Here is a 20666-nt window from a genome sequence, read left to right as displayed (position 1 = left end):
TTTATGTAGTAAAACACACAAAAAAATAAGCGAAACACAGGCATGCGACTGAGTTGAAGGCAGATTTACTTCTGCCTTTATAGCACATACAGAAAACGTTGTTGTAGGAATGTATGCAGCATGTGTACTACAGCAGTTCTATGTGTAGCTTTAATACTGAGATTGAAAGGCAGGGGTATTTTATGCAGGGTAGGCACTGCTACCCATGTGGCACATCCCAGGTGTGTGTGTGTGTGTGTGTGTTGTGTGTGTGTGTGTGTGTGTGTGTGTGAGTGTGTGTGTGTGTGATCATCATCAATTTAACATCCATATATCCATGACTGCATGGTCAGACAGAGTTTATTAAGATAGATTTATCTGTCTCTAAGCAAAGGAATACTTCCCCAAGGCCAAATATGTTTTCACCAAATATTGGAAATGAATGACACTGCTTGTATGACAATGACACTCATTTACAACTATTATGTGATTTCAAGACAAGGAAACCCACACACACAAACACACCTATATGACAGGTTTCTTTCAGTTTCCACATACAAATCCACTTACAAGGCTTTGGTTGGCTCAAATCTCTAGAAGAAGACACTTAACCAAGGTGGTATGCAGTGGGACTGAACCCAGAACCATGTAGTTGGGAAGCAAACTTCCTACTACACAGCTATATACCTGCACATCCAACACACACCACATGTATGTACACATACATAAATATATACATAAATACATACATATATATATATATAATATATATATATTATATATATATATATTATATATATATATATATATATACCGGAGTAAACACATAAATGTGAAACAAGGTGGAAAAAAGAGTACTCAAATACCAGTGGTATATATATATATATATATATATATAATATATATATATATAGCACATGTTCATTAATTGTAGATGTATATAAAACAGAGGAAATCCCCTTTCAGTGAATAAACATTTCACAAAAGAACACACACAAAAAAAATCAAAACCAAACCATCAGATCTACAACCAACACAGTAATTATTTTCAATGGTGAACCTCTGACGTCACACTTGTGGTTTCCACCAACACTGTCTTCTCCCACCTCCCTCTTTCATGCGCACACACACACACACACAATTCCACTCTTTCTCACTCTCTCACCCCAGAACAGGTATTCACTGTCGTTGTTTCCACCAATACTCTCTTCCTTCACCTTTCTCTCTCTCTCTTCCCTTTCTCTTCCATCCCTCTCACTTTTCTTTTCTACCTGTCTGTCACTCTCTCTTTCCTCCCCATCATTCATTCACTGTCGTTATTTCCTCTATGATTGTCTTCGTTTGCTCTCTCTCTCTTTTCATTACATCAGTTACTTACCATTGTGGGATCCATCAATAGTTCTTCCCTCCTCCGCCTCCCCTCTCTCTCTCGCCTCTATACAGTTGTGGGACATCAAGCAGCAGCATTTCAAATGAAACATTAAATACATCAGCCTCACCAGTGTGGGACAATTCTCTTCCTTCAATTATATAACGATAATTATCATAGTAATAATGACAATAATAACAAATATAATAAAAATGATGATGATTATTATTATTATTATTATTATTATTATTATTGTTGTTGTTGTTGTTGTTATTATTAAGGCAGTGAGCTGGTAGAATCATTAGCATGCTGGGTGATATGCTTAGTGGTATTTCGTCTGCTGCTACGTTCTGAATTCAAATTCTGACGAGGTCAGTTTTGCCTTTCATCCTTTCGGGGTCGATAAAAAAAAGGTACCAGTTGAACACTGGCTGTCAATGTTGTCAACTCATCCACCTACCACAAAAATGGCTGCCCTTGAGGCAAAATTTGAAACCATTATTATTATTATTATTATTCTCTTTTCTACTATAGGCACAAGGCCTGAAATTTTTGGCATGCCAGGCAAAATGCTTAGCGGTATTTCATCTGTCTTTTATGTTCTGAGTTCAAATTCCTTTCAGGATCAATAAATGAAGTACCAGTGAAACACTGAGGTTGATGTAAGTAACTAGTCCCCTCACCCCAAATTTCAGGCCTTGTGCCTTTAGTAGAAAGGATTACTATTATCATTGTTATTATTATTATTATTATTATTATTATTATTATTATTATTATTAAGGTGGTGAGCTGGCAGAATCATTAATGCATGGAACAAAATGTTGGTGGCATTTGTCTGTCTGTACATTCTGTGTTCAAATTCCATGGAGGTTAGCTTTGCTGTTGTCCTTTTGGGGTGAATAGAATAAGTACCAATTGAGTACTAGGATTAATGTGACTAGCCCCTCCCCTCAAAATTTCAGGCCTTGTGCTTATAGTAAACAGGATTATCATTATTGATTTTGGATTAGCTATGAGGCAGGCAATTTTATTGGTAGGCATTTAGTCAATGAAATTGACCCCAGGTCTTGAGTGGTGTTCTAATCCATTGACCCTGAAAAGCTGACAGACAAAAGGTGATCTCAGTAGGAATTGAACCCAGAATGATGGAATCATAGTGCTGTTGGTTGCTACAGTTAAGGGACAGTGTATCTTCACCATTAATGGAGTTGCGACTGTGCTATATTGGAAACTGGGATTTGCTGATTTTGATGTTGTCTTGCTGTTCCTCTCCACTGCTTTCATTTCCCTTCGTTTTCCTAACCTTTCTAGTGAGGTAGAGATATGTTTCACTATTTCAGCCTAAGTTTTGGCTAAGACTTTGGTCCTGAAAGTACAGCAGACACTGCCATAAACCTGACCTCTGCTCAATCCGAAGAATTTCTCCCCATATTTCAGTTTCATGCCCTTTGTCTTTCTACCCTCACTTGGGTACAACTGATATAGTCACCATGACTGATTGCTAAATCCACAAGTTTTTTTAATTCCCTCTCTGTTTATTCTCTCTCTGTTTACTCTCTTGCTTTTTATTTTCTCCCTGTTTATTTCCTCATGTTCCTTTCTGCTGAAGAGCATAGATTCAAAACATAAAAGACTTTCTCACTTTCCCTGCTTGTTGTTTATACTCCCGTTTTCGTCTTTTGTTTTTCTGTAAATTTCAACTACAACTGATATAGACCGATGACTTTCATAGGTTTTAGAACCTGTAAATCCATCTGCTACACCAACCCTGACCACATATCTCTCCCCACTACCTCTGCACTAACTAGCCACTGATATTATGATACAAAGCTGACATCCAATCAGGGGTCAGTCTCATTACTAATGTACTTGACAGTCATCTTAGTATATTTCAGCCCTAAGTACTGGAGCACCAGTGCATATGCAGAAGTATGTCTCACTATTGCAGCTTGTGTCTTGGCTGAGCCCTTTGTCCTGAAACTACAGCAGACACTGCCATAAACCCTACCCGTGCTCAATCCAGAGAATTTCTCCCCATATTCTGTTTTCTTCAGAAGGATATTACATTTGTCTCATGGATATCAAAATGTGAAAGCAGATAAACTAGAAAATCTTTTGTCTACCCCTAAATAGCAAGGACCTGTAGCCATGGGTAACAAGAGTCCTTATTGGCAAATAATCCAAAGAAAGAATTTTTCTTTTATGATGCTTAAAATAATGAGAGTCTCAGAGTTAGCTAAAGCAATTTCACCTAACAACCAAGTTCGAGAAATATGTCAGAGAAATCAGAACAAGCCCCCAAAACTGCTCTGTTGGGGACAGCTAAGATTTTGAGATTGGTACTTGGATGTTGAATGTCTTCCATGATAATTAACAACCAAGTATCAAAGCTTATAATGTGCAGAAAGAGAACCTGTGAGACCTCTGACAGTAGGCTGCTGTCCACTCTCACTGAACCTAGCAGAACAAAACAAGACTGGGCACTCTGAGAAATAAAGGAATAATAATAGTAATGATGATGATGATGATGATTTCTTTTATCTGCCATCAGGGTGAAGGATGAGGAAATAGGAGACTGTGGAAGACTAAGACAGCAATTAATCCAAAATGCTGCCTAAAAGCCTGAAAAATATTGGAATTGTGACTTGCATTATTGACCTGCAGGAAAGTGCCATTCTGTATTCAGCAAGAATTCTAAGAATGACACACTGTAAACAAGCACAGGTGGAGTTCCTGCTGAACTTTACCACTGCTTCAATTGTAGAGCCAATAGTGCTCCAACCGATCAGGGTAAATGATATCCCGGATCTCTACTTCACAAACAGTATGGATATCATCCATAAAGTGAAAGTGACACCAACGTTTGTCTCAGATTACAATATAATAGAGCTGTAGACATACAGTCTATGTGAAGCACTTGAAATCTCTCCAGTCTGTACTTGTATCAAACAAACTGGAAATCAATTTAGAAAGAAATCCTCAAACAGGATTGGCCTAAATCTCTCTCCACACCAGACAATGACATGAAACTTAAACATCCCATACCTGTAATTCAAGCTATATGTGACAAATGTGTCCCAGAGCACAAGGCCAACACATACAAGAACAAGATCTGTATGGTGAGGAAAAGTCTTGAGATGACTCCTTGAACAAACATCTCTAAAGTTTTCATTGCTGACTATTCTTAAAGGGTCATAGGAACAAAGTCCTCAGGCTCCTCCTCAATAGGGTCCTATCAGAAGCAACTGTCATTATACTTTCCTTCTGGATCCCCAAGCATGACCAACTAAAATTATGGATATTATCAAACCATTTCATTCTTGACCATCCCCTAGGTCCTCTTGACCAGGAGAATCTTTATCTAATGCCAATCAAGAAAAGGTACAGACCCAGGATCATTCTGATTATCAAGGGCAAAAGCCCTCTCCCAACTGCTGAGTCTAAAGCCATTCTCTCACACCATTTCATTCTCTTCCCCACTGTCATTCACTTTATAATAAATTTCCTGTGGGACTTCCTTCTCCATCCTCAGCTTCCTTTTCAAACAAAACTGTAAAAAAGTCAATGAATTTTTTACTGAAAAAGAAAGTTTCTGTCTCCAGTCCTTTCTGCCTTGACCACTACACAAGCTCTGTCCACCAGACAGAGGAAAACTACCTGCCCTTCTCAGTTAAAGAAGAGGCAAGACAATCCTCACAATGGTCTTAGTCAATTACCAGGTCCTTCCTACACAAAACAACACCTATCCGACATAACACCACAAGTTGCCGATGTCTAGACACTGAATGCAGGGGTGTTTTAACACCCTATATACCCAACGAGCGGCCGTCTGAGATGGATTGGCATTGTTAAATTGGGAGTCATCTCAATTGGGTTGGAGCTAGAGTCAGTCTTAGGTGGGATGAGGGATGGGTATGCAATCGAATAACACTTCACTTTATTTCATATTGTTAACAAACAGTAAAGGAAATAGCAATAGAGATATTAAGAAGTCACTAACATAGTTAAGTGTGAACACACTTAGCTATTGAAGTGTACAATGTATATACATATATACACACACATTGAAGTGCACACACACACACACACTCAGAAACACACATACTTACAAACACTTACACACACACACACACAGAGTCACAGTCACACACTCAGAAACACACATACTTACAAACACACACTTATATACTTATTACACAAAATTATTGGTTGTGAATCTTAGCGATTGTAATATGTTATACTCCGTTAGACTACCAAAACTATACAAAGAGTGTTTCTCTCTCTCTCTCTCCCTCTCTTGCTTGTTGATGATAATCACATTTCTACACTACGAGTGGATTTGGCAGAAGGAAACTGAAAGAAGCCTATCAAATGTGAATGCATGTGTTTTAACATCCACTTCTCCATGCTCACCTGGGTTGGATGATATTTATTAAGATGAATTTTCTATGGCAGATGGCAGAATGCCTTTGCTGTTGCCAATCTTCTCCTGTTTCCAAGAAAGGAATATTTACCTGTGACCAGACATGTTTCCCGTGGAAGATTGGAGATGAAAGACACCATTTGCATGATGGTGATAATTGCTTACAACCATCACGTGATGTCAAGGCAAGAAGATATATATTTATATATACATACACACACACACATACACATATATGTATACACACACTCACATATTTATATATATATACTCACACATATACATACATATACACATATATATATACATACATATACACATATACATACATACATAAACATGTATGTATGTGATGATGGATTCTCTTGTCGTGAAAGACAAATGAAGGTTCAGTAAAATAAAGCATTAATCATGTCCTATGGACATGAATGTGTATCTTGAGGTCTGCTGGTGCCTTGCAAAACCTTTAGCAAACGGAACAATTTGAGGACTCAGTTTGCTTATGAGTGCTTGTGGATCATTTGTTATGTTTTCTTGAGGGAATGGCAAGGCCTGCTTTGCTTTGTGCCACAAAACCACAATGACAGGTAAGGTTTCCGTGGCAGATGCTCAGGAGCAATAAACACTGAAAATGTGCAGAGACCAACTTCTACCACGTTCCAGGGAGAAAAACTAGAAGTAGTTGATAGCTTCTGCTACCTAGGTGACCAAGTCAGTAGCAGGGGTGGGTGTAACTGCTAGAGTAAGAATAGCCTGGGCAAAGTTTAGAGAGCTCTTACCCCTGCTGGTGACAAAAGGCCTCTCGCTCAGAGTAAAAAGCAGACTGTATGATGCATGTGTACGTACAGCCATGCTACATGGTAGTGAAACATGGGCTGTGACTGCTGAGAATATGCGTAAGCTCACAAGAAATGAAGCCAGTATGCTCCGATGGATGTGTAATGTCAGTGTTCATAATCGACAGAGTGTAAGTACCTTGAGAGAAAAGTTGGACCTAAGAAGCATCAGTTGTGGTGTGCAAGAGAGACGTTTGCGTTGGTATGGTCATGTGACGAGAATGGCTGAAGATAGTTGTGTGCAAAAGTACCACACCCTAGCAGTTGAGGGAACCTGTGGAAGAGGTAGACCCAGGAAAACCTGGGACGAGGTGGTGAAGCACGACCTTCGAACTTTAGGTCTCACTAAGGAAATGACTAGAGACCGAGACCTATGGAAGTATGCTGTGCGTGAGAAGACCTGGCAAGACTAGTGAGACCATAACCCGTGGCCTCTACCTGGTATGTAGCCAGTCGACTTATACATACCTTTCCTTCTTGGGACACAAAACTCCATTTGTGAAGACCCGTTGAGGCAAGTGAAAATCAAAATCAAACCAAATCAAATCAGATATCAGAAAGCAGAACCAAAATCGAAGTCGATCAACATCAATGGAAATTGCAGCTGTGATACCAGTGCCGGTGACAAGTAAGCGAACCATCCGATCGTGGCCGTTGCCAGCACCGCCCCGACTGACCTCCGTGCCGGTGGCATGTAAAAAGCACCATCCGTCTGTGGCCGTTTGCCAGCTCCGTCTGGCACCTGTGCGGGTGGCACGTAAAAAGCACCCACTACACTCACAGAGTGGTTGGCGTTAGGAAGGGCATCCAGCCGTAGAAACACTGCCAGATCAGACTGGGCCTGATGCAGCCTTCTGGCTTCACAGACCCCAGTTGAACCGTCCAACCCATGCTAGCATGGAAAGCGGACGCTAAATGATGATGATGATGATGATGATGATAGTGCTGGTGCTACATAAAAGCCACCTGTGTCGGTGCAGCATAAAAGCATCCAGTACACTCTATAAAGTGTTTGGTGTTAGGAAGAGCATCCATCCATAGAAACCATGCTAAAACAGACATGGAGCCTGAACAGCCCTTCAGCTGGTCAGTTCCTTTTAAACCATCCAACCCATGCCAGCAAAGAAAACGGACGTTAAATGATGATGATGATGATGATGATATATGTATGTATGTATGTATGATGACTTCTTTCAGTTTCCATCTACCAAATCCACTCACAAGGTTCTGGTCAGCCAGGGGCCACAATAGAAGACACTTGCCTAAGGTGCTAGACAATGGAACTGAACCCAGAACTATGTGGTTGGGAAGCAAACTTCTTACCACATAGTTTCAGGTTCCATCCCTCAGTATGGAGGAGAAAGGAGATTTATTTACATCCAAAATTTTTTTATTAAGAAATTTTCTACAGCATATATTACAATGATCAACAATCCAGAAGGTCATCAATGAAGTAGGTAACCGGACATGTCTTCAGTCAGATCTACTGGCTATCATCCAACGGGCTGAAAAGAATAATATGCTGCTGAACGAAGACAAATTTGAGTTAATCCACTTTGGAAAAGAGGATATCCTGAAACTCTCATACTTCCCTTCATTCAGGTGAAACTCTCATAGCATCCAACAACATCAGAGACTCGGGAGTAATTGTGGACAACAACATAATGTGAGCCACTCATATAAACAGCAAAGTTGACATGGCCCACAGAATACGCTCCTGGATTCTCAGAACTTTCCAGTTGAGAGATATCTACACCATTATCCTTCTCTTCCCTACTTTTGCCTGACCCCACCTTGAATACTGTTGTCCACTGTGGTCTTCTCACATGAAACAAAGTATCATGAAAGTTGAAGCATCTCAAAGGTCAATTATGAAAAAAATAGATGACATGACAGGCCTTGACTATTGGGGTCAACTAGATAAGGATAAGCTTTATTCTCTCCAACGCTGTCATGAGCGCTACATCATATGCATGATGTGGAAATATTCCATCAGCATTGCCAAAATGGTGTTGGCATCACCTTTAAGATACACCCAAGACTTGAACCCTGTGCTATCTGCCCACAACATAAATCATACTCGCATCACATAACAAACAATACGGTACAATTATTTCACCTCAATTGGCTCCACTCTCTTTAACATTACACCAAAACCCATTAAAGCAGAAATAGACCCCATAAAGTTCAAGAAGTCTTTGGGCAAATTCCTTCATAAAATCACAGATAAACGTTCTACACCCGGATATGTCTTTGCAAACAATAACTCTGTCCTCGAGTGGGCCATGTAGTCCAATTCCTGATTTGAATGACTTTGCCAGGTGGTGCTATTAAGTTAGACATGGCCTGGACCAATACTGGTTGAAATATGAAAATATGTTGCAATTGCAAAGCAATTATGCACTGCAATTTCATCAGGGGTCCATCACTTACGACATTTTCAAGGTGAACTAATTCAAACAAGTTTCCTGCATTGGTATTCAGTTGAAGGTGATAGAGTTACTTTTTAAATCAAATTGAATTCTGGTCTTATAATTACCTCTACTGGTATTACAGTTGAACCAGTTGTTAAAATGTTTATTTACATTATTTATATTACAATTAATTGTAGCAGTTTTGTTTACATTTTACTGTATGGAGTACATTATTTATTCAGAGGCATTTCACGTATTTTGGGTTTATGCTCTCAATTAATATTATTGTTACTGTTACAATTATATTAGTATTATTTGGATGAATATCATTAATTATCACAATCATTATTTTAATTAATATAATTACTATAGATAGTAAGTTATGTTTCTTTTAATCGTTTAAACGTATATTTAATCCAGTGTTCCTGTCTAGTAAATTTAAAATAAGAGTAAATTTAGAAGTGAAAATTTGGTACATTTCTTCTACACAAAATTCGTATCTATTATCGTCTATTCTATAAGATTTTGCTTTACTAATTATCTCCCAAGCAATTGAAAATACTTTGTTACTATTTTTAGTGCCCAAATTAGCTTACTAGGGCTGGTAGTATTCATTTTGTTCCTATTTCTAAATGAACTTAAATGATTGGCAATTCTCTACTTAATATAGCATGAGCTAGCTCCTATGTAGAAATACTTTGTATTCTCTGAGGTAATCTTACATCTGTATACAATATGTTTATGCTTACAATTAGAGTTAAGCGGACAGACCCTGTTTCTTGCACAATTGCATTTAATAGTTCTACTATTTCTAATTACTAGTACCCACTTCACCTACTCTAGACGTGATTTCTATATTCTGTCTATCTTCTAGGCTATTAGTCCTTTCCACACAGACAACGATCTGAGTATTTTGCATTTTAGGAGTCACATCTACTTTCATGTTAATTGTGGAGTTCCCTTGGATCTCTTCAATTTTATCGGTTGTCAAACCATAGTTCCTATCCTGATACCTAGTCATGTTACTTATGGTTTGTCCACTCATGTTTACATTGTTGCTATTTATTGATATATAATCATAATTCTGATTATTATTATCGCTATTGTTCATATGGAAACTTAAATTTACTATCGTTGTGTGCTGCTATAATTTGTGCTAGATTTTTGCTATTACAGAAAGCTAATCTAAATCTATGTTTATTATAAATTCTATAGTATTTACTGTCTTTTGGAAAATGTTTAGTCAATGCTGAAGAAAACGATTTCAGTATATTGGAAATTATTTGTTTTCTGAAGGGAATTATGTAGCATTTGATATAGCTAGAGATATCCATGTTACTGAGGTGTGTATTTCTATTTCTACCCAAGCTTTTTGTAAAAGCGTCTAATCTATTTATCTGGTTCTTATTACGACATTGGGTTTGTTTGACATTATATTTGTCAATTATTTGTATATTACTATTCATAGAGTTTATATATTGTTTATCTATCCTATCTGAATGGGACCTCTTAGTAGGTCCATTTATAGTTAAGCCACTTTGTACTTTATTGGGCATATGTTCAAGTAAATTTGTGCTCTTCTTTTTGTTTCAAGGTACTCTATTGTTATATCCTAATTGCACAGATTTCCTATCTCTAACTCTTCCTACTGTTCGTTGTTTTTTGGTTAGTGGTGTTCTTAATATTATGCATGCTATCATGATTATCGTCAGTATGGCCCATCCCACTACTTATATCATCTCTACAATTACAACCATTAAAGAATTTTAATTTTTCTCTATATCCCGCCTTCTCTAATGTGAAATTATAAAAGTCCTCATTTAGTTTAAATACTTCCTCATTCACTGACAGATTAGTAATGAGGATTGAAATATTTTCTACTATAGATCGGGTTATACTTTTTGGGTGATTGCTATTTTTATGAATGCATCTAAAGTTCATATTAGGTTTATGATATGGCTTGTACATGCCTGTACTTAGATCTAAATTAACATCAAGAAAGTTAGCTGAGTTATTTTCCTCTTCTACTGATATTGAAAGTCCTATGTTTTTAAAAAAACTAAAAAAATATTTTACTATATTTTTCTGTCCTGGTTTGAGGGGTTAAACGGGGTGAAAAGTGCATCATCCCTGTATAGACCCCTCCTATTTCAGGGAATTCCTTATACAGGCAAAATAAAATGTATGTCCTTAATAAATTTGTTACCTGTGAAGAGTCTGTTGATCCCATAGTTATATTGAACATCTCCAGTCTATCCTTTCTCACCCTGTACTTTCCCTCAAATTTTACAATTGATTTTCTAGCCACTTCTACTCTAGTAAGTCCTGAGTTTTCCATAGCAAACATGAGCACCTCATTTAAGAGGTTAGGATTAATTGAAGCATAATAATTAGATATGTTGATTTGCAATGAATTTTGTCTTATTTTGCAATATTTAGGTAACTTATTTGCTTTATTCATCAAATTACAACAAAATCAGCCTAATGTTCAAAATAGCTGCCATCATTTTAGCACCATCTGAAGCCACCTCTCTGGCAGTTCTTTGATCCTTGATTGATTCCAGTTCTTGTCCTTCAAAACAAAGAACTTGTTCACAGAAGCTTCCACCTCAACTTGGTTGATGAAGTGTCATGAGTGCAGGAAGTGAGCCATGGATCAGAACAAATAATAATCTGAGGGAGCTAGGTCCAGACTATTTACTGGGAATGGCACCAGTTCAATTCCCTCAAGTTCCTGGAGTTTATTCCAGGTTGTTGGAGCAGTATGAGGTCTTGCATTGTCCTGCTGCAGAAGAACTCACTTTCAGTTAACCAATACCAGGTATTTTTTCTGCACAATGGCATGTATCTGCTCCAGCTGTTTAGAGTACAGGTTGACATCAATGGTTCGACTGTTTGGAATGAACTTCTAGTGAATTATCCCCTCATAACTCTACCAGATGCAGAGCATTACTTTGTGTTTGAAACACCTATGTTTATTGACACTTTCTGGAAGCTGGCCTCTGATTAACCACTGCATATGCACATTAGGATTGTAGGAAAATATTTCTTTTAGATTATTACTTCTTGGCCCAGCATGTACAAGCACAACCAAGTGCTTCTGGGATACTATCTTTTACTGTAATGGATAGGTCTCCTCAAGTACAGCAAAATGTCATCTCCTCTGTGAGGCTCAGCATCTTGAGACCAGCCTTCAATATTTTGTCCCATGTCTTCATGGGTCTTCCTCTTCCATGAGTTCCATCCACTTTAAGCAATTGGTACTTCTTTATGCATCTGTCCTCATTCATTACACATCACATAATCAGACCAATATGGTCTTCTCCCTTGCACACTGCATCTGATTCCTCTTATGCCTAACTATTCTCTTAATGCATTAGCACTTTGTTGTACATGCACACTGCACATCCAATGGAGCACACTAGCTTCATTTGTCACTAGTCTGTGCATGTCTTCTGCATGCAGGGCCCACATTTCACTATTATGTAGCATTGTTGCACATTCACAAGCATCATACAGTTTGCCTTTCACTCAGGGAGATCATTTGCTACCAACAGAGGTAACAACTCTCTAAACTTTCTCCATCCTATTCTTATTCTAGCAATTTCCCTTTCAGAGCATCCTTCTCCTCTGCTAATACGGTTGCCTAGGTAATAGAAGTTATCCGCTACCTCCAGGGAGCCTCTAGGGAATTTGAGAAAATCAATTTCCTGTGTATTGGTCTTTATGGCACATGTGCATCTTCCACATACAAATACTATTTTCTCTGTTAACATTCCTGTGATTCCAATGCACTGCTTGTATGTCCTTGGCTTGCATGGGGTAAATTGTATGGAATTTTTCATACACCTTTTCTACATACCAAGCAGAGCCATTTACCTGATAAAGATAGCGTCCTATCTGTTTTCCTGCTTACTAAAACTTTGGTCTAAGTCCTGGGGTCATTTTGTTTGACTAAAATTCTTCGAGGTGGTGCCCTAGCATGGCCAGAGTCTTATGACTAAAACAAGCAAAAGATAAAAGATAATCTTCACATCTTACTAAACATGTATGTAGTGTTAGAACACTGAACACTTCAGTTTTCCCTTAAGAGGTCATCATACATATACTATAGTAGACAAGGATTGCTTAGTATGGGAGTCACACTTGCCATTGAGGAAGTACAGTTCACTGAAATCATGTATTCTGGCAGTTCCAGCACCAGACAATTCTTGTTTGCTACATATTGGCACTTTTAGTGCTGTATGTCTATACGAGTGAACCTCTCAAGACGAATACTGCAGTATTTGGCACTCTAATAATAAAGCCATGTTTAACGAGAGATAAAGATTGCCTTTTGGTATCAATATTGCTTCCATTTTTAATATTATATCTTTTTATACCTTTATAATATATATTATGCAAGATTGCATTTATATTTATATCATTCATGCTGATGCATTTACCACCTTAAATGTGTCTACATATAATTACTTGTTGACCCTGCCCTTCTTCACACCTTCCATTTCCAGTCCCTCCCCCTCAACCCACTCCTTTTCATCCCTACTTTACGCTATTTTATTCATCACTGATTCTCTTTATTGAACTTGATTTCATAAAAATTCTTCATCACATACACCACAGAGTTATATAGGAAATAGATAAATGATTCTGTGATGTTCATGCCTTTCTCAGTGGCATCAACAGTGTCACCGGAGTGAATTCAGTTTAACCAGGAATTGAGAAAAGTCTCATAAACTCAGCTTACCAGGAACTTTTATGGAAATAATCAATTCTTATATTGTCTTGGTACGGTGTGGGATTATAATAATCATGATTCCATCACAGTGTAAACTGCTTTGGTTTTGCTGCACAGCAACTTGGACAAGTGTTTTCTGCAACAGAAGCCATTGTACAAAGGTATGTGTATGTATAGGAGAATGGGGGTAGGGTTATTGTCTTTCTATTCAGTTTACCTTGATCACATGGTTTTGGGTTCAGTCTTACAGAGTGGCATTTTGGGTAAGTGCCTTCCTCTGTAGACCTGGACCAGCCAAACTCTTGAGAGGATTTGATAAATGGAAACTAACAAAAGCCTGTTGCATATATATATATATATATATATATAGTGACGTATTTTTGCCATTTCAATATGGCTAACCCCTAAGGGTGGATGCTACTGTAGTTTTTAGCCCCAGGAGGACACACTCCTCCAGCTGGCCATAGACACACTATCTGTGTCCTGTCAGTATTTGCAAAGGAAGTCATCCTTCCCGTCTTCAACTTATGATACACACGGACTCGAGTTTCGAGGTATTGACCTCTCGTCAGCGTGTGACAATCATAGTTGTCGCCGAGAATTAGATTTCCTTCACAAATACTTATACTTTTTCCAGCGTCCACTGTCGCTGATATTGAAAAAGTGAAATCAAACAATGATAAATATCAAAGTGAGTTATATACAGTAGCGGTAACACATCGTGACGTATTTTTGCCATTTCAATATGGCTAACCCCTAAGGGTGGATGCTACTGTAGTTTTTAGCCCCAGGAGGACACACTCCTCCAGCTGGCCATAGACACACTATCTGTGTCCTGTCAGTATTTGATATTTATCATTGTTTGATTTCACTTTTTCAATATCAGCGACAGTGGACGCTGGAAAAAGTATAAGTATTTGTGAAGGAAATCTAATTCTCGGCGACAACTATGATTGTCACACGCTGACGAGAGGTCAATACCTCGAAACTCGAGTCCGTGTGTATCATAAGTTGAAGACGGGAAGGATGACTTCCCTTTGCAAATACTGACAGGACACAGATAGTGTGTCTATGGCCAGCTGGAGGAGTGTGTCCTCCTGGGGCTAAAAACTACAGTAGCATCCACCCTTAGGGGTTAGCCATATTGAAATGGCAAAAATACGTCACGATGTGTTACCGCTACTGTATATAACTCACTTTGATATTTATCATTGTTTGATTTCACTTTTTCAATATCAGCGACAGTGGACGCTGGAAAAAGTATAAGTATTTGTGAAGGAAATCTAATTCTCGGCGACAACTATGATTGTCACACGCTGACGAGAGGTCAATACCTCGAAACTCGAGTCCGTGTGTATCATAAGTTGAAGACGGGAAGGATGACTTCCCTTTGCAAATACTGACAGGACACAGATAGTGTGTCTATGGCCAGCTGGAGGAGTGTGTCCTCCTGGGGCTAAAAACTACAGTAGCATCCACCCTTAGGGGTTAGCCATATTGAAATGGCAAAAATACGTCACGATGTGTTACCGCTACTGTATATAACTCACTTTGATATTTATCATTGTTATATATATATATATATTATATATATATATATAGTGACGTATTTTTGCCATTTCAATATGGCTAACCCCTAAGGTGGATGCTACTGTAGTTTTTAGCCCCAGGAGGACACACTCCTCCAGCTGGCCATAGACACACTATCTGTGTCCTGTCAGTATTTGCAAAGGGAAGTCATCCTTCCCGTCTTCAACTTATGATACACACGGACTCGAGTTTCGAGGTATTGACCTCTCGTCAGCGTGTGACAATCATAGTTGTCGCCGAGAATTAGATTTCCTTCACAAATACTTATACTTTTTCCAGCGTCCACTGTCGCTGATATTGAAAAAGTGAATCAAACAATGATAAATATCAAAGTGAGTTATATACAGTAGCGGTAACACATCGTGACGTATTTTTGCCATTTCAATATGGCTAACCCCTAAGGGTGGATGCTACTGTAGTTTTTAGCCCCAGGAGGACACACTCCTCCAGCTGGCCATAGACACACTATCTGTGTCCTGTCAGTATGTCACGATGTGTTACCGCTACTGTATATAACTCACTTTGATATTTATCATTGTTTGATTTCACTTTTTCAATATCAGCGACAGTGGACGCTGGAAAAAGTATAAGTATTTGTGAAGGAAATCTAATTCTCGGCGACAACTATGATTGTCACACGCTGACGAGAGGTCAATACCTCGAAACTCGAGTCCGTGTGTATCATAAGTTGAAGACGGGAAGGATGACTTCCCTTTGCAAATACTGACAGGACACAGATAGTGTGTCTATGGCCAGCTGGAGGAGTGTGTCCTCCTGGGGCTAAAAACTACAGTAGCATCCACCCTTAGGGGTTAGCCATATTGAAATGGCAAAAATACGTCACGATGTGTTACCGCTACTGTATATAACTCACTTTGATATTTATCATTGTTTGATTTCACTTTTTCAATATCAGCGACAGTGGACGCTGGAAAAAGTATAAGTATTTGTGAAGGAAATCTAATTCTCGGCGACAACTATGATTGTCACACGCTGACGAGAGGTCAATACCTCGAAACTCGAGTCCGTGTGTATCATAAGTTGAAGACGGGAAGGATGACTTCCCTTTGCAAATACTGACAGGACACAGATAGTGTGTCTATGGCCAGCTGGAGGAGTGTGTCCTCCTGGGGCTAAAAACTACAGTAGCATCCACCCTTAGGGGTTAGCCATATTGAAATGGCAAAAATACGTCACGATGTGTTACCGCTACTGTATATAACTCACTTTGATATTTATCATTGTTATATATATATATATATATATATATATATATATATTAATAGTAATAGTATGACAACAAAAGAATGAATGAGACCCCGATATTATGTAAATAGAGGAATTTATCTGTAATATAATATGTGACAATTTTCGTCTTGATAACTGACTAGTTGCCAGAGCAGATTTCCACCCTGACATCTGAAACTCAGAGTTTTATTATGGCAACCAAATAATTGTCACATATTATATTACAGATATATATATATAATCATCATCATTGTCGTTGTTTAATGTCCGCTTTCCATGCTGGGATGCGTTGGACGGTTTGATTGAGAGCTGGCAAGCCAGAAGGCTGCACCAGGCTCCAGTCTGATCTGGCAATGTTTCTACAGCTGGATGCCCTTCTTAATGCCAATATATATATATATATATATATATATATATATATATATATATATATATGTACCTGGCTTTCGTTGACATGAAGAAAGCCTTTGACAGGGTCCCCCAATCCCTTATCTGGTGTTCAATGAGGAAACTAGGGATAGATGAATGGTTAGTGAGAGCTGTGCAAGCCATGTACAGGGATGCTGTCAGTAAGGTGAGGGTTGGCAATGAGTACAGTGAAGAATTCTGGGTAGAGGTAGGGGTCCACCAAGGTTCAGTCCTCACCCCCGTCCTATTTATCATAGTCCTCCAGGCAATAACAGAGGAATTCAAGACAGGATGCCCTTGGGAGCTCCTCTATGCTGATGACCTTGCTCTAATTGCTGAGTCACTATCAAAACTAGAGAAGTTTTAGGTGTGGAAGCAAGGATTAGAATCAAAGGGCCTTAGATTCAACCTAGCTAAAACCAAAGTCCTAGTAAGTAGGAAGGCAGACAAACCACAAATCCCTTCATGTAGATGGCCCTGCTCGATCTGTAGAAAAGGCGTAGGTAGAAACTCTATAAGATGTGCCCAGTGTAAGCTATGGACACATAAGAGGTGCAGCAATATCAAAGGAAGGCTAACTGGGAAGATAGATTTTGTATGTGGCAGATACTCAGGGGCAATAAACACTGAAAATGTGCAGAGAACAACTTCCGCCACATTCCAGGGAGAAAAACTAGAAGTAGTCGATAGCTTCTGTTACCTAGGCGACCAAGTCAATAGCAGTGGGGAGAGGGTGCTCTGAAAGTGTAGCTGCTAGAATAAGAATAGCCTGGGCAAAGTTCAGAGAGCTCTTACCTCTGCTGGTGACAAAGGGCCTCTCGCTCAGAGTAAAAGGTAGACTGTATGACGCATGTGTACGAACAGCCATGCAACATGGCAGTGAAACTTGAGCCATGACTGCTGAGGACATGTGTAAGCTTGCAAGGAACAAAACCAGTATGATCCAATGGATGTGTAATGTCAGTGTACATACTTGACAGAGTGTAAGTACCTTGAGAGAAAAGTTGGACCTAAGAAGCATCAGATGTGGTGTGCAAGAGAGACGACTGCGCTAGTATGGTTATGTGGCGAGAATGGATGAGGATAGCTGTGTAAAAAAGTGCCACACCCTAGCGGTTGAGGGAACCTGTGGAAGAGGTAGACCCAGGAAGACCTAGGATGAGGTGGTGCAGCATGACCTTTGAATATTAGGCCTCACTGAGGCAATGACTAGTGACCGAGACCTTTGGAAATATGCTGTACTTGAGAAAACCCGGAAAGCCAAGTGAGAGCATAATCTATGACCTATACCAGGGGTGTAACCAGCCTACATATGCATACCTTTCCTTCGTTGGACACTAATTTCTGCTTGCAAAGACCAGTTGAGGCAAGTGAAATCGCAATCAAAATCAAATTTGATGACAGCACCGCATGACTGGCATCCGTGCTAGTGGAGCTCTAAGAGCACCATCCAAGCGTGATCATTGCCAGAGTAGCTGACTGGCTTCCATGCCGGTGGCACGTAAAAAGCACCATTCAAGTGTGATCATTACCAGCGTCACTTTACTGGCACTTGTGCTGGTGGCAAGTGAAAAAATATTTGAGCAAGGTCATTGCCAGTGCCGCTGGACTGGCTCCTGTGCAGAGGGCATATAAAAAACACCATTTGAGCGTGGTCGTTAGCAGTACTGCCTGACTGGCTCTCGTGCTGGTGGCACGTAAAAGCACCCACTACAATCTCGGAGTGGTTGGCATTAGGAAGGGCATCCAGCTGTAGAAACTCTGCCAGATCAGATTGGAGCCTGGTGCAGCCATCTGGTTCGCCAGTCCTCAGTCAAATCATCCAACCCATGCCAACATGAAAAGCAGACGTTAAACAATGATGATGATGATGACGATGATGATATATATATATATATATATATATATATATACATGCACATACACACATGTGTGTGTGCTTGTGTCTGCTTGTTTTGACATCATGTGATAGTTGTAAATATGAGTATTGTTGTGTTAGAAGCAAAATCATTCATTTCTATTATTCTGCAAAAACATGTCTGGCCAAGAGAGAAATATTAACATATTGGAAACAGGTGAGGGTTAGCAACAGGAATGGCACCCATTTTTTGAAAATCTGCCTAAACAAATTCCATCTGACCCATGCAAGCATGAAAAAGTGGACGTTAAAAGAATTGCGATGATAATGTATACCAAGAAATTTAATAAACACAGTCTGAGTTGCTTGCGCAAAAGGCTGCACATTCATTAACAGGCTAAGATCCCAGGTAGGCAGGACAAGGTTCCAGATGGGGCAGAGCAAGATTCCAGAAGAGGAAGCTGAGAAACTCCACAGGTGCAGATACTGACAAAAAAATATTTTTTAAAAAGTTGTCAGCCATTCCTGGACACATCTATAAGTGAGAGTCACAGAATAGACATCATTCATATGTATTGATGACTCAGGGTTTAGCTAAATATTATCATCTATCAATCCTGCACACCTCATCCCCCAACATTCCAATAGTAGCTTACCAATTTCTTAGATTCTATTCTAATCCTTTGTTTTTAACCAAATCCTTCTCCTTCAGAATTACTATCCACCTAACTCTTCAACACCCAGCCATGTTTTTCAACTCAGTACCCTGCAACAGGTCAAATGGAACATAAACTGATTTAGCTTCGAGTTTAAAGGGTCTGTTAAAAGTCTATGAGTGTTGCTGTCACCTCAATCTTACAGACCTATAGCTTCGCAAGATATGTCATGTGATAGAAATTTCTTAATTTGTCACTAACCTTTACATAAGAGAATATAATACTAAATAAAAGATATCTTCATTTTATTCTCCCGTCAATAGACTGTAGTAGTAGTAGTAGTAGTAGTAATAGTAGTTCTTGTTGTTGTTGTTGTCATCGTCATGTAGCCCCAGGCCGCCTACCCTGACTGAGCAGATCTATGATCAAAGATGTTCCAACCATGCCCGTTCGGTTTTTTATATTTTATTTTTATATTTCATTTTGTTTTTAAAAACAGTGCTTATACGGAACGACGTTGTGCAATGTGTTCAATTTTAAAGAAAGTGGGCATTCATTTGAGGGAGATTTGGTTTTAATTCCTAGCACGTCAAAAAACTACGTACAAGTCTCCTTCATTGCATGGTCAAGTAGTTAAATATACTGGGTCCGCTTATTCTTCGAAATAACAATATTATTAAACCCAATTTTGTCTTCCACCCTTCTTTGACTCAAAATACATTGTGATAGTGAAAGTAAAAAAATTCCGAATACCTCCGTCATAAACGTTAAACATTTCCTTCCCGTATAACAACCACCTTCCTATGATGTCTCGTTAAGTATTTTTTTTTTGTTCTGTTTATTTACTGACCACCGCTGGCCTCCTTCAATTCTGCTGATTATAATGTCGCATTGCCGTAGGGATAAAATTGCTGTCCTCATCCACTACCACCTCATTATAACAAGTCATAAACAAAATTTAAAAAATCCCCAAACTGGACCAACTTGATGAAAATATTGTTTGATATTTCAGGTTGTTATGGCATGTGAGTAGAGGGACGAAAACCACCACATATTTTTATTTCTTCTCCAATGAATAAGATATCATTTTTATATACGTTTCCATTGTATCAAGAAGCGGTGTGAGAGAATGTTTTAAAATGACATG

The 20666-nt window shown here is 38.9% G+C and overlaps 1 long non-coding RNA gene across 2 annotated transcripts in view; it reads right to left on the bottom strand.

The window, feature by feature from the left end:
* Positions 1 to 20666, bottom strand: part of LOC118764809 — a 36379-nt gene extending 15713 nt beyond the window's left edge. For both annotated transcript variants that reach the window (XR_005000618.1, XR_005000617.1), the window contains exons 1-2: positions 20273 to 20666; positions 1358 to 1499 (exon numbers count right to left, since the gene is read on the bottom strand). This is a non-coding gene — a long non-coding RNA (uncharacterized LOC118764809). The remainder of the gene's footprint in view (positions 1 to 1357; positions 1500 to 20272) is intronic.

This window comes from Octopus sinensis, linkage group LG9 (assembly GCF_006345805.1).
Source record: "Octopus sinensis linkage group LG9, ASM634580v1, whole genome shotgun sequence".
Classification (NCBI taxonomy): domain Eukaryota; kingdom Metazoa; phylum Mollusca; class Cephalopoda; order Octopoda; family Octopodidae; genus Octopus; species Octopus sinensis.
Note: the sequence above shows the minus strand (reverse complement) of the source record. Positions and strands in the feature narration are given on the sequence as shown.